The sequence below is a fragment of the Oreochromis niloticus genome, linkage group LG14 (assembly GCF_001858045.2).
Source record: "Oreochromis niloticus isolate F11D_XX linkage group LG14, O_niloticus_UMD_NMBU, whole genome shotgun sequence".
NCBI classification, from domain to species: domain Eukaryota; kingdom Metazoa; phylum Chordata; class Actinopteri; order Cichliformes; family Cichlidae; genus Oreochromis; species Oreochromis niloticus.
Window position 1 is genome coordinate 15,749,533 of NC_031979.2, and position 13,158 is coordinate 15,762,690.

The window sequence follows — 13,158 nt, forward strand, 5'->3', positions numbered from 1 at the left end:
TACTGCAGATTAAACCACACAACTCTAAAGTTGATTTCTCAGTTAGCGTTTGGTTTTATTTTATTTTATTTATTATTTTTATTTATTTAAGAATTGTATTGACGTGTGGGAAACATATGAGTAGTTTTGTATATCTTACTTTATGCTGTGTTCTTTTTTCTTTTCTTTTTTTTTAAATATAAAAAATATTAACTTTTTTTTTTCAATTTTGATTTGATTGTTTTATTTGTTGAGTCTACTATGTTATTTTGGCAACCTCTTGCATATTTGTGTTCTTTCCTGCAGGTGCGCTGAGACTAGACTTTGAGTTTCTCCTTAGTAATAAGTAAAACCATCTGTCCGTCAACCAGAGGGCAATAGCCTCCGGCAGTTATGTCTTAAGCAGGGCCGGACTGGATTTTCTAATTATATCACAGCCTCACATTTGATAATCTTTCATCACTCCAAGGACCTACAAAACCAGTTCCAGCTTCATTTTTATATCAGGTAATGAGATATGATTATTATAACTTAGATTATGGTCTGAGGGAGTACCTGATTATACTGTAACTGGCTGCAGAGTGTCCCTTAAATCCTGAGGACAACTACAAAGTGCTTCCATAAAAACTGACTGTTTATTGCTTTAAACTAAGTTGCTTGCTCAGCCTGCATCAAAAGTGGGTAACCATAGCTACAGGGACATAGAAAAAAACTGTTCACACCCTAATGCAGAACATTAACAAGCTAACATCTTGCAAAACTTGTGACTAAGTGACTTTATATTAGGGCTGCATGATTATAGACAAAATGGTAATTACTATTATTTTGTGTAGTATTGAGATCATGATTCTAGAGTTTAGTGACAAAAAATATTTTATTCCACTGTGATGTAAACAGTGCAATAGTTTCAGGCTTTCACACGTTGACATCTGTTCAGATCTTCAGAATGAAATCGGTCCTGCTTATTCACTTTAATTCAGTTTCTTAGAAGAAATCATCACGGCACTGCTTTAATTTTTACACTGTGCTAGCTCATCTTTATAAATCAGTCTCTGCAGAGGAGTAATATAACGTCTCACTTCATTCATTGTACCTGGTGATGGATGTGAATAAAACACGTAGCAAAGCTACAAAGTGCAAGGGGATAATCTATCTATTGTTCAACATGTTGATGATTTTTCAGAAACATTTGTTACTTGCTGTGTTTCTTGGGCACAGCTTTGGTCAAATAACATGTGATTGCTATGGTCATTTGATGGTCACATTTCAGTGCGATACAAGACCAGACAAGCTGTACGGGCTCACTTTTATGGATGTCTAAGTTCATGTTGAAGGATTCAAGTTAGCAACTATTGCATTGTTTTTGGCCTTCATGTATTAAATATACTGCAGTTTGTGGTGTGGTTTCAGGCATTTGAATAGATTACTTGTGTTGATTTGAAGTGTAACTCTACAGCACTCTTTGCATATTATTTCTTCTTGGATAACATCGTTTACGCTAAATTTGTGGTACTCATCTAGAGGAAACCTAAAGCAAGAGACAGCTGTAACTGGATCATAGTGAGGTGCTAATTTAGAGAGTGCTTGATTTGCTTTTGCTTTACGTTTTAAATAGTGGTGCATTTTAAATATCACTTGATCAGGCTCATTTAATTGTGAGAAGCCCAAGTTGCTGAGAGAGGTGCTGGTGAGCCAGGGAATTGATGAAGTTGTAACTATGGTAACCTGAGTAAAACTGGTAAACAAATTTTGTCAGTGTTGATGATTAAAGCATCTAAGTTTCGGTCGCATGTCTGGCGTCAGCTGGCCAGAGTCTCTATCAGACTCAGACTCTGGTTTATTGTCAGTCTGTCTTTGTAGTCCATGTGACCCAGACCATCAGCGGCTGATTGTGGCAAAGAGTACATAAAGAGCAGAGCTGGAAAGTATTTTTCCTTCCCATCAAACAGACGCACACACACATATGGCTCACATATCCAAGTACACACCACATGACTTATTTCCTTGCAACTTCCTTGCAACTTGTAAAGCAAAAAAAAAATCAGTTAACTTGTAATGCTCTTGTGTGCACCCCCTTTTCTGTTGCAAGCTTGAGCCATGGGAAATTATCACAAAACAATCATCACACATCACATCCCTTTCACTATTCTGCTCGCTTTAGTACACATCTCTCATCAGCCGTTGGTGACAGTCATGATATTGATTTGTCGGGGAAATGCTGATCTTCTTAAAATACTGTTTAATTTCATTCATTGTTCGTCAACCAACCAGTGTTAGTGGCTTTGAATCTTGCTAGTATAACAGGATCTTTGTAGTGCACAGCTGAGCTGCAGAACTCTATGCGCTCAGCAGATGTGGATACATGTCCCCAGGTTCACACTATTTACTGAGCCGTGTTTTCATTGCATTATAATCTTATGACATGGCAATAATTGTTCCAGGTATTTGTGACAACACTCGCAGGTGTCGCTAGGTTATGGTTTGTGAAAAATGTCCTGTTTTGATAGCAATTTTCATGGAAATATGCAAATCATCCTGTTGGCTCATTAATCTCTAATAACGTGCACCTCATGGGACATTATTCCTTTGTTAACAAACCTAATTTTAAACTCGTTATTGCAAACTCATTATTATAATACTGTGATGTACAGGGTTTGTTATATGGGTATGTTACTAATATATGCATGTAGGACCCAGCTGAAACTCATAGTATCTGAATTAGGAGATAATATGAAAGTGCTGATCTCAACCACACATTTCCACATTTCAAGGATTTAATATATAAAATTGTAGGATATGAAGGAAATATAAGGTGACAAACAGGACAGTATTTAGCATACCATTTTCATACTACCACTACTACAACTAAAAATAATAATAATAATAATATATAGAGCCAGATGGGAAATACACATACCTAATCTTTAAGTGATTTTAGGAAATCCACAAAATTAATCAAAATACTGGTCAAATTCTTGGCTAAAAATATATGTCTATACATGTACATGCATGTATATTCTCATGTCTCTGATGTTTGATTCCACACCAGCAACACAGTTGTTTACACCACGTTCCTAAAACTGAGTGAGTGTAAAAAAAATCCCAGAAAACAAGTTATTGTTAAAAAAAACAAAAAATGTATGCGTATATGACGAAATTACAGAAATAAATGACTACATTCTTTTGATATTTAAGTTCCTCTAAAACGCCCGATTGTTTTTATGCCAGTCTTTGTTTATTTCCACTGTGCTTCAATTTCAGGTATCAAAATAAATGCCAGTCTCTATTTTCTTGGTCCCTGACTGAACAGCAAAATTACAGTGTAAATTGTGGACCTGCATCTTACAGCATTATAGTGTCCTCCAACCAAACTAGGTTCCTGATAATGATTGCACCTGCTTATGCAACAGCCCACATGAGTCAGATTCTCATCTATTGAACCAGAAGAGAGAATACAGCTTCTCTAAACAGGAGCTCTAAGCATTTTAGATGTGTTCCACTCTGGTTTTCCATCTCTATACTGTGGGAGTTTAATCTCATTCCAACTGACATATCCCCAGGCACAGTTTTTTCAGAAAAAAAGGAAACAAAAAAATTAGGACAGATTGAAGAAGATTTTTTTTCTCATTCAGGAGCACCAGGGTATTTGGGTATCTATCTCTGCCTAACTGTCTGACAGTCCCTCTCCCTGTCTCTCAGTCCACTTTTACAGAGATTATTTTATCTTATTTGCGGGGGTTGTGGCCATGCTGGCCACGGGGCTGAGGGGGCTTTTATGGAATAATCCCCCATAAAGCCAGTAATAACCTGTCAGTTCATCCCCAGCCAACCCTCTTACCCCAGCACCTCCTACTACATCCCCTCCCTCCCCATCCAAGTCCAACTAACCAACCACGAAGATACCAAAAAGGCACAGGTGGGGGGGCAAAAGATAGAGCTGTGTGGGGGTAATGCCAAGCTTGAGGCACACATCCACGCATCCCAACTGAACCGTAAACTTTTATTTTTTCTTTTTTTACAGGAAATGGACAGATATCTCTCCACAATGAACCGTGACAGCAGAGAGCAGGTCTTCAAACGAGCACTCTTTCTGATGTGGGTTTTCTGCCTACAGTCTGGTGAGATGATAAGAACTCATGGAAGAGAGAAAAGACATGGGCGGAGCTCTATATTTGGGTTCTCAAAAAAAACGCTTTACGGGACCACAAAAGCAATCAGGATTAACACGTTTAAAGATACGTGTGAAAGACAAGCAGCTTTCAAAAAGAAAGAAAAGAGAATTTTCCACTGTAAGATTCAGTTAACGCAATCTTAAAATAAACATCTACTTTGCTATATTGGTTTTCTTATAATGGCTCTCAGTTATATTCGATGGCAGTGGCTTCTCATCCATTACCTTTTCTACTTTAAATAACAAAAATAGGCGATTTTTTTTATGACAAAAAAAAAAAAGGAAGCCATAATTGTGAGACTGTCTTTGATCCCCCTCAAAATGAAAGATTAGATATTAATCCGGGCTGCTTTATGAAAATGCCATTCATATGTCCCTCCAACATGATGATATTGTTTGAGCTGACGGAAAAAGCTGTGAAAAGTCACATGTATGGCACTATTAGTTCTCTGAATTGACAAGTGGATTAGCTTTTGCTACACATGTCATGTATATTATTCGAATAGGCGTCACTGTTGGGATAACATTTTCATTTGAACTTTATTCTGTCTGAATAAAACAAAACAAATCAATAAAGTTCCTTTGCTCATTCTAGGCTGGTGTACAGTTCTGCTTCAATGGCAGCCGACTACCATGCTTGCATGCTTTCATCTTGTCTGTTGTCTTTCTGCCACACCTTCTCTGTTGGTTATTTTTAAACTCCCTTCCTTTGCTCTCATTTTGGGCCAGATGGAGTCTACCCTGAAGCATGTGTTTGGGGCTAAGGCGCACTCCTGGTTAGCCTCGCTCACTAGTGGAATGAGGCCTGTCAGAAGGCATCAGGGTGACTCATCTCGGGAGGATGTGCTAACACATCATTGCCCCAGACTTTTCAGCAAGGGTTGATCGTCCATGAACAATGCACTTCCCGTCACATGCTCACACTTGGCCAATTCATCATCTAGCCTTCAACGTAGGGCAGCAACGGAGAGAGTGAGAGAGGAATAAGTTTTAATTCATGAATTGAGAAATGTTTGGTTTGGTTTGCCCCCACAGAGACAGACAGCAGCACTCAATTTGAACTGAGTCTTTTTCTGCTTGTTGCAACTATACAGCATGACCTTTCAGTTTGTATTTAGTTTTTACTTATCTATAGGAGTGGGTAAGTATGCATCCTTTTCTTCAGCAAAGCCCTGTTTTACATACAAAGTATAAGCTCAGCTATGCTTCATGTGGCCTCAGTGGGGGTTGTGCATATTTGTTGGGGCACCTGTGGCTTTTGCAGTGAATTTTATGCCAGTTTCTGGTTTGCCTCCTCCCCAATCTATTACACTGATGAGATTGTGTGATTGTGATTTGTACAGTCTTTGTGTCCCTGCAGAGTTTCAATTTAGCGCCGCTGCACAGAGGCCAGAGCAGACCCCGATGAAAGCATTGCAAAGTCTCTGTGCCTTCCATTCAAACTCTCCAAACCGCGTGTATGGTATATGTCACTACAATACATAACCTTGATCTTATTTGGAAACAGATACACTTAACCTCCATCCATCCATTCAGTCCTGCGAACACTTAACCTATACTTACTAACTGAGAGTCGAATGTCACAAGGCTTTGCTAACTAAATACAAATACTATTGCATTATATATATATATATATATATATATATATATATATATATATATATATATATGTATATATCTATATATATATATATATATATAAAAGGATAAGGATAAGGATAAGCTTTATTTGTCAGTTGCAGTTAAATGGCATAATTTTACAATTTATATTTACAATTTAAGTGGCATTATATAAGAATGAAATAAACACATTCTTTTAGGTTTTATGTACCAGGACATGAAATTTCTAAATCCCATCACATTTCAGTCTGATTGAAGTCTGGACTGAGTGGGCCATTATCATGATTTCTTCTTTTTTTTTTCAGTCATTCTGTTGTAAATTTGCTTCAGTGCATATGATAATTGTCCTCTTGCATGATGCAATTTGGGCCAAAATCTGTCAGATGGCCTCACATTTGATTTTAAAACAGTCTGGTACACAGAGCAGTTCATGGTCAGTTCAATGACTGCAAGGCGACCAGGTCCTACGGATGCAAAACAAGCCCAAATCATTACCCCTCCATCACCATGCGTGACAGTTTATATGGGCTGTTTGTGATGATATGCTGAGTTTGTTTTGTTGTGAGACATCGCACTGTGGATTATGGCTAAACACGTCCACTGTGATGTCATCTGTCCATTGGACACTCGACGAGAAGTCTTGTGGTTTGATCAGATGTAAACGTACGTCTTGCGGTCATGTTGTTTTTACAGAGAAGAGGCTTTCTCCTGGCAATACAAACAAGCCATATTGTTCAGTCTTTTTTCTAATTTTATCATCATGAACTTTAACATTTAACATGCTAACTGCAGCCTACATAGTTTCTCTTGCACAGACTGACGTTGGGGTGAATTTGTTGGAACATCCACTCCATGGCATTTTATTAACACACACTTGAATGTTTCCAGCAGACTTCTTCAACTTCTTTTGATTGAGATGTTAACACGTGCTAATGGTCAATTAATCAAGTGTATTTGATTAGCAGCACCTGGCTGCTACTTACCCTCTTAATTTCTATGAAATATTAGGGATATACTTAATTTTTCAGACCCTGCAATTTGGCTTATTGTTTAATAGATAATGCCACAGCGTAAATCACGGTACATCATGGTTCAACTGACATTTCATTTACCTAATTTTAAGACCTGATAAGGACCAGATTATTTTTTAATATACCCTGATACAGAAATTATTCGCTTTGAAAGGGAGTATATTTTCTTTTTTTTACAGCACTATGTATGTTTGTATGCAATGCTAGTTCTTCCGCATGTAGTGTTTCATATTTCATGTTTTATTCTATTCAATTTTATTTTTTACTTGTTTGTTTGTTTTGTTTTGTTTTTTCCTTCAAGGCTAAGAAGACTTCTTTGTGTTATTTTTTTATGAAATATGTATATTATTAAGTCTTTCCCCTTAGCTGTGTCAGGAATCATAAAATATGAGACAGTAGTCATGCTGTGCTTATGAAGTTAAGGCCTTTCTGCTCTTGTGTTTTTTGAACTGCAAGCCACTCTCATTACGCCTTATAGCACTTTAGCCATGGCTCTGCATGTAGCTGCTCTTGGTACAGTAAATAAGTGTTGATTAGGATGTAAACAACCAAAGATGCTCATAATCTGCACACCCTACAAATATCATACTAGTGTGATAACATAGAACTAGTTGTTTTTGTTTTAATTCATTCAGTTATCGTCTGTCATTAATCAGTTGTTTACACAATTTGAATAATGATTTTCCTAACAGCATCTTCTTGCCGTGATAAAGCAAACCCCTGCAGTATTGTAGGTTTTAAATTGTTGTGGGCATTTCCTCATTTAGGACCGTCATTCAGATAATTTTTTTTCATTGCTTGGAGGAAATTCATATTTTACTCTGTTTGAAACTATTGCATTGATAAAAATATATTTACTTTGAGGAAACACACAACACACAGTATGCCTTGGAGACATGTTCGTGTAATGGAATGATTATTCCAAAATAATCAGTACTGAAGCTTGCATATGAAATCCACTGCCTCAAGCCACAAATCAAAAATTCACAACATTTGTTACAAATGTACATTTACACCAAGTCAGGAATGAACAAGGGCTTGCAACAGGATTAATTGGAGAGGGAGGGGGGTGTTAAAATCACTTGACAATTTGTCCCTATGTGTTACAAATAATGTTCTTTGACAGAAACATAGACATGTTCACATATTTGAATATTTGCGATCGGATATGCAGTGAGGTCCACACGCATACGTAGAGCAGAAGCTTTATCCTTTGACAGTGATGTTGTGTAGATGAACCTAGAGCAAATACACTTTTTAAAACTCTAAATATATGGTAAGTATCAAGTATTAAAAATGTACATTTCACAGATTTTCAACTGATGTTTTCACAGTACTATTAGTGTTTATTGGTTCTTGATAATGCATTAACTGAGCTGCTTTTGACTTTCGAAACATCGGATGTGTAAGTGATTCAAACTACCACAAAGTGTATGTCTTTATTTTAACTATAACTAGCTCCTCTCTATATTTGAAAAGGTATTATTGGAACTTTGGGGGCATTTGGGGAATATTATTTACTTGTTGCAAGTACATCAGTGATGTGTAGATGTACCTAGACTTACAAGATGAAAATGTACACACACTCATAAATGATGCTAAAAAATGACTGTCTCATCTGGGTACTGCTGTCACTCTCAGTAAAAATATGAGACGTGTCATGATGCAATTTTTTATTCCACAGCACCGTGAGCACTTGACATGTGTCTTCACTCACCATACAACTGATTTATAAAGCAGGCTAACCAGCCTGAAGGAACAATATCCTGTACTGCTCCTCACTTCTGTCTCCCCCTCATTACAGCCATGATTGGCTCGGACATCCCAGGAGATAGCCATATTAAGAACCAAAATACCAATGGTCTCCTGTCTCAAAGATGACAGCTCGTTGTCAGAGTTTATAATCTAGCAGTGATCTCAACCAATCTAATGAATGAAATCACCGTCATTCACCGTTCTCCAAGTCCATCTCTTTTGGCATAGACTGTCTGCTCTGCCCTCGAGCTGGGAGAACTGAAGGGAGTCGGACAGAAAGAGAGATTGTGTTTTTTGGAGGATGGTAGGAGAGAAGGAAAGAAAGACAGCATGCATTTTTCCTTGTCTTTTATGAAGGAGGATACTGAGATACAGTTCTCCTCTAAGTTCATTTTAGTTCACTCGGATGCAAATCTGTCAGTCCAGAGACTCTCAACCACATTAAAAATACGGGACCTGCCATATAATGTAGTTTTCATTCCACATAGGAAAATTACAACTCAAATTGCTGGATCTTCTGGCAAATCCTCTGTTTTTTTGACAAACCGGGACAGCTTTATGCAGATGTGTGCTGAAGCATGCAATGTAATTGGAAAGCCTGCATTCCATAAAGGTCCTATTAGTTCTAGTGATGCTTATTGGCTGCGTTACGTAGTGCCTCTCCCTTCAGTCTCACTGACCCGTATCCAAAGGTCATATATTGACTCTAATATGTCTCCATTATCCCACTCATTAACCTCGTGATAGCCTACTGGGAGTTTGAGAATGTGATCAGCGGCAGAGAGGGAGACACTAGCCACAGGAGGCTGTCACTGGGTGGACAGTGGTACAGTGGACTGGGGAGTTAGCCAGTCAGACAGCTATTGATCTATGTGGATTAGGAGGCCCTTGTCTGTAGGGGTATCTCCTTCAGCTGACAGATTATTACAGGCTTTGCTGGGATTTGGACCTTGAAAAGACTCCCAGCACAATAACTTTGTATGGCAGAGACATATCTAATAAGATACCAATAAGCTCAGAGAGAGAGAGAGAAAGAGGAAAGAGAGGGAAAAAAAAGAAAGGGTTTTTGGAAAGCTTCTGGCAATTGAAGGCAATCTCATTTCTTTCTTCCCCTTCTTGCTTTTTTTTCTTCATTCCTCCACTCTAATTTTCCTTTAATTCTAAAATTGCACAAGTGGGATTTACAAAACAGATTGACTCCCTTTATTAGTTCAGTATGTCATTATAGATGCATAGCCTTGTGGAGAGATTTTTCTACTGTATGTGGAGGTATGCACTGTGCAGGGACTGCGAACAGGCACAGCAATGACCTCAAATTTCTCTCATCAGGGTTGATGGGAGACCATCAAGGGCCAAGTCCAAACTGCATCCACACTGCATCCAGTACTCAATCTGCACGCACAGCACAGGGAGTCGGCCAAATACGGCAGAAGGAGATGAGAATTCTGTGCCAGCCATGACTTAGTACATAATTAAGGCCTTGGCTCAGGAATGGCAAATCAACTTGCCGCATTTCCCAAAGGAGTTATGAGGTGAAGTTAGGAAGGATAAAGGCAACCAAGGTACTCATTTTCAGATGCTATCTGCCATAAAACACAGAAAGATATGGTTTTGTGTACCAGTCAAGTAGTTGTCGGAGTTTGGTGCCAGAAGTTACTCAGCAATCGATGACTGGTATGATGAGAGACCAAGGAGCCGTTTGCCTTTGAGCTATAGTTCAAATCAAAACACTGTGGTCCAAACATGGACGCCTTTTGGAAATGCTGTGCCTTCTCTGGTACGCTGTGTAAAGAATTTTCTCTTTCATTTTTTCCCTCTCTCTCTCTCTTTCTCTCTCTCTCTCCCTCTCTTCACCCTCTCTTTTTCCTCATCAGACTTCAGCCTCCACTGATGATGCCCTGAAGGAGAGCCTGTGTGGGTTGCATACCAAGCAGCGCAAGTCTGCTTTAAAAGCAATCGGCCAAAGAAGTCGAGAGGGGTATCAAACGCGCTGCTGAATATGCATATATAAATGACCTGTTCAGTAATCACGAACAACCGCACAGCAGCGTTTCTGGGGGCTGTTTTGACACAGCTGGGCCACAGCCCCATTAGTCCCACAAATATGTCTTTCAAATCAGTGGTTTGAAGGCATTTCTCTACGCATACAAAAGAAACTCAAATTGTGTTCTGTGAGCAAAATGTTTTAATTCCTGCACAGGCATGAGTAGAGTTTGTTTCTTCAAAGGGTCACCAACTCTGATTACAACTTAATATTCTGCCTGTGCAGTAGTTCAGCCGTGGTGCCTATAGCATTTAGCATGCAAGGTTTGATTGGTTGCCTGGTTGTTTGCTCTGCAGTGAGGTTAAAAAAATGTGTTTTTCTATGATAATGGTGTTGTTCTTTTTCAACCGCGCATAATGAAAGAGATTTCTGTAGAGAATATAGCATAAGAGGGTATATGGTATGCATGCATTTTCAGTAAAGATGGCAAATAATGGCCAGTAATGGAACTTTGTTTTGCTATGCATACTGTCAGACCAGGACAGAAACTTTTAGAAATATGTGCTCTAAAAAAAGAGGATTAAGTATTCCTGGGATGGGGGAATAAACTGTCAGTTCAACTGCTGACATCATTGTAGTGCTATCGCTGTGGCCTCTGAGTGTGGATGTGAAAAAGCTTTCTAAAGAGCCACTACTTTTATTATCATTACATCTCTACATTTCTTTGTTTCCTCAGTACCATTTTCTCCCTTTTTGTCTTTCTTTTATTATCAACTCAATATTTCTACTGTTGATTATGCTGCCCGAGTACGTTTTATATTAAACCAAAGGTGCAAAGGTGCTCAAAGCTAAAGATGTGAAAAAATAGATGGAAATAATTGCAGGGCAGTTTAAGTGTTTGCGCTTTTGTCTTTCTATCCATGCATTTTTTATCTGACCTCACAATCATCCAAGATATTATCAGTGGCTGATGAGTCACAGAGACTGAAAAATTAAAGATGGGAAAGATGAGCAAGTATGAAAATATCCACTACATTTAATCCTTTTTTTTTCTTAGTTAATGAATCCTGCCAAGGGCATATGAGGCAGTGTATTCTAATTTTTGATTTTCACATTCAATAGTGTAAATAAATAAAGAAATCATGCACACTTTCACATACTCATGTGTGTGAACACACACCTCCTAATGTTCTGTTACTAAAGGCCACTTTAAATAGCAATTGTAGAGGGACAACACGATATCTCCTCAATTTGTACCTCAGGCCCCTGCGCTTTTGTTCCGCGGGCTGTATCACTTTTGCTCTACTGGGGTCACAGAGGGAGGTGAGTACTCAAATAATCTCCACTGTCAGGCCATGTACAACCCTCTCTCAAACTTGACCGTGGACCCTTCTGTCTCTCATGATGACACACCAATAGTCTCCAAATGTCCTGTTCTGTGGGAGACTTTGTCAGAATATTTGCACGTTCTCACTCTCACCCACTCCCCATGTGGCCAGCTCTCTCCTGCCAGTGCTGACAGTCAAGCCCGTGTACTGGAAGACCCTAGCAGAGTGCACTCACCATAGGAAGGCTGTTTAGATGCAGATAGAGTCTTGCTCTCTCGCTCTTGCTCTCTCTCCCTCTCTGGATTTTGCTGTATTTAAAACCTAGCATTCTGTTTACTGTAGGATTACTGCTTTTGTATGTTTCAAATTTGACAGCTGCTTCATTCAACTCCCCAGTGTGGAGGCTGCACGATAAGGCCGATATGGGTTTCTAATCTTTTCCCTGCCTAAATCCTTTCCAAATCTTCTATTTCTTTCTCTCTCCCCATCATTCCTTGCTGTAAGATTAGAGCATTTTCCAGCACAACTCTTGGCTTTTGGTGCAGAGCTGTTGGAACACTCTGGAAGGACTGCTAATGAAGGGAGCTGCTCCTTTGACAGCTGTTGCATCTGACGCAAAGGTTCCTGTATTAAGGCCGCAATCAAACACCCCTCCACAACCCTGTCTCCTGGTACGTGGGTGTGTGTAGCACACATTGACAGCATGCTAAAAATAATTGGGTGACTGGTAAATATCACTCAGAGAAGCCGAGTTTGATCTCTCTGGGAAACTGTTTTATGGAGAGCTTTTTGGAGGATATGTTTTACCGAGATATAGCCAAGGCATTAAAATGTACTGACAAAAAGAAATGCAGTGTTCCTTAATGCGCTTTTTCTGCTCGGGGCCCCTCCTAAACCGAGATGACTGTTCATTCACAGATTGTACCAGCTGATTAATTCAGCGTAGAACCCGCAGCTTGCCTGTTGTGATTCCTCTGAGGGCCCTCAAAGCCTTGCACTGCATTACACACAATCTCCTGTCTAGAATTTCTATTTAGGCAAGGCTTCAGGGAAACTGATGGATTAATATTGGTACAGTGGCAGCATTTAGCAAACAAGCATTCATCACAAATTTTACAAAGTATAACTAATGTCGGATTGTATAGGGCATTAGCCACAGCAAACGCTTAGCAGTTGAGGTATTGTTTTCCACTATGAGAAGCCAATTTCCAATTAAGCACACATTAAAGTCCAAAGTTATCACTAGAACTCATTACTGATAGCAGCCATATTGTCCTGTATACATTTCAC

General features: G+C 39.0%; 1 long non-coding RNA gene across 1 annotated transcript; it reads left to right on the top strand.

The window, feature by feature from the left end:
- Positions 1–272: 272 nt before the first annotated feature.
- On the top strand, positions 273–5,103 carry LOC109205059 (uncharacterized). The gene is made up of 3 exons (XR_002064525.2): positions 273–486; positions 4,001–4,097; positions 4,880–5,103. It is a non-coding gene; the product is annotated as an uncharacterized LOC109205059 (long non-coding RNA).
- Positions 5,104–13,158: the final 8,055 nt, after the last annotated feature.